The following is a 3,004-nucleotide window of genomic DNA, read 5'->3' as shown; positions in this document are numbered from 1 at the left end:
GGGAAAGATTTCATTTCATTCATACATGAGGGTGTTCGCGGATGACACCGTGTTCGACTTTGAGAATATGAAGTAGAAAGAGAAAATACACAGAAAGAAGTATTTGATAGAAGTTGCACCTTTGTGATTTCCAGCTTGTATTCCACACTAGTTTTCATGTTCCTCGTTGTGCTACATCATCGTCGTCGTACTGTAATCATCTGTTTTTCTTTCCCCATTAAAATATTGAGCTAAAGCAGCCACCGTGGGACTTTTTTATTCATTGTGGGACTTTTTTATTTTATTCACAGGGAATCACTGAAAGCCGTATTCTTGGACATGAAATGATTCATGTGTTGAGTCAGAACACCGAAAACCTTCTCTGTCTCTTGAATTCTGGGGCAGAAAAATCCAACTTGGGCAACACATTTGAGGTGCAAACAACTTCTCCAACTGTTGAGACGGCAGCCAAACTCCTGTAGGCTGTAGGAATGGTCTGGTGAAGGACACTTTAACCACTGGCTCCTTGACAGAATGTGGCAGATCTTTTCTATTCCTGGAGATAGAGTGCAATTACTCTGATGGACGAATGGGGGGGAAATGGAAGCAAAGAAAGGAACTGTTTGTTCTGCCGGGGAATGTGGGAGCTTAAAAAAACGTTAAGGTGGTTGGCTAAAAAAAAGACGGACCAGAAGTGGCTCCACTGCCTGTTGATGCTACAGAAATAGAACTAGTTTCTTCCAGACTTTCGGAAGAGGGAAAAAAAATGCAGTCTATTTATAAGTAAGTCTGTCAATTTTTCTTAAATTAGAAAAAAAAAGACCTCTATGTGTAGAACTTTGTTCATCTCGTTTTTTTAAATATGTTTTTATTAATCATTTCTACTCAAAATGAAATATAATGACCATGATAAGATAGCACTACTATGTTAAACTGATAACTTAGCATGAGTTGTAATGTTGCGCAAAAAACAAACACAGCAAAACAAGGTCGTACAAATCTAATGTTGAACAACCTCAGATGACTCTATGGGAAACCAATACATATGTCTTGCCAGCAACAAGTAAGAAATATCTGACCATCAACTCAAAACATTAAGCTAAAAATTGAGATACTCTTGGATGAAAATTAGCAAAATAGCAGCAAGTTAGCTGGAAAATAATTCAAGTTAATCAAAAAGGAGGATTTGATGTTTTTGATGAACTTTTAATATCTGTTTTGCATGGTTAACATTAAGCTACTATTCCATTATTTTGTTTGTACCCAACTTGTTGTTGGCTATTTTGTTATATTTTGTTCTAACTTCTGCCAATTCCTCTCAGCTACGTTTTGGCTAATTATTATACCTATCTGTCCAATTGTCTGTCTAAAGATATTTTATGTCTTTTGACAACTGTCGGTTATTTCTGCTGCATTTGTCTAAGTTTAGACTCTTTGCTGAAGTCTGACACACTTCAGCAAAGACACGATGACACGTTTCCTCTAGAAGAACTCGCAGAACTGAACATATTTAGATAAAGCTGTGTACAAATTTAGATCTGCTGCTCCAGAAACAGTCAGTGTGGAGGATGTTTGACAGGAACAGCATCCAGGGCAAAAATAACCCCACGAGGAAAAGAGAAAGAGAGAGAGGGAGAGGTCCAAGCTGTCTCAAACCCAGATGCAGGGAAAGCAGGACATAGAAACAACTTTTTTTGGTTTTTACATTAACAGGTGATAAAAGTCCATTTTTGTTACAATAAAGATTTTAAAACAGTTCCTCGTGCTTTTTTGTGTGTGCACCTGTTTCGTCCTATTCCAATTTTTTTCATCCTTGCACATTTTATAAGCCAGCGGAGCCAGGATGTGACTCATGCATCATTACAGACAATTTAGAAAAAAAAATCAATTCTGTTTTTCCGGCACTTGCAGCGGGAAAAAGTGAGCGATTGATTGTGTCAGTTTGGACATTTCTGATTACCATCTCCTCTCTCTACTTCTGCCTGTGTGAGCACACGCTGCCAAATCGTTGATGGGCAGCGTATCCAGCAGCAGGTGACGGAGGGTGGGCGGTTGGTTATTGTGGAGCCAGCCTCGTAGTGTCCTTGATTTTCCATTGTATTGACATCACCGTCGTCTTATTTCGCTGCTGCCAAAACTCGCAGCTCATATCGACTCTGGCTTATTACACTTCATCTTTACCAGACAGACAACAGAATCAACACAGAGCTGCTACCGGGAGATGAAAGCTCCTGTTTCATTACATTAGGTAACCAAGATTAATGCTTCCACAGTAATTTCCAGTGTGCCCCACGTGGTAGGCCAAACGTTCTCTGATTGGTGGATTTTACTTTGAAAGATGAGAAGTAAGGAAGGATGCTAGTAGTGTTCTGCAAGAGTATGTTTTCTCAGAAAGAAAGACTTTGCCATGACTGTGTCTGACCCTCATGTCCACCACTATAACAAGGACGAGGTTCCCAGCCAACATGTCTGAGTCCAAATCTACTCTAGCGTCAGGAGCTGATCAAACTGAAGTCTTGACTGAATTGTCTTTCATTTTCAAGTGACAAAATAATGATGTGTCCTTTATCAAATACACTTTGTCGTCTTCTCCCATTGCAGGATATTTGGATCCTGCAGTCTGTGCCTGGACGAGACCGTGCTGGAGCAGTTTTTCTACTTTTTGTATTTTTGCTTGGCTCAGTCACGTCACGGTGACTCCTACTGTAGTTGTTCCTTTCTAACCTAATGACAGCTTTTTTGTGAAAATGATGATCATGACCATCTAATGAAGAATATTGACCAGATTCAGGTATTTATTATGTATGTTCAAATTGTACTCCGTGTTAGTACACAGATCAAAACAGACCATTTTTACTACTTTATTTTCCCGCATCCTTAGTTTGTGGCTGCATGCGGTTGTACTAATAAATACAGTAAATTACATGATGTTGTTGAAGAAAATAGTTTTCCTTTTCAAATATCATGACAGAATCTTAGATCAAACAGTGGTCGGGCCTCGGGGAAATAAAATCCATTATTGCGA

Source organism: Cynoglossus semilaevis, chromosome 8, assembly GCF_000523025.1.
Source record: "Cynoglossus semilaevis isolate Cse_v1.0 chromosome 8, Cse_v1.0, whole genome shotgun sequence".
NCBI lineage: Eukaryota > Metazoa > Chordata > Actinopteri > Pleuronectiformes > Cynoglossidae > Cynoglossus > Cynoglossus semilaevis.
This window is presented reverse-complemented; position numbering follows the sequence as displayed.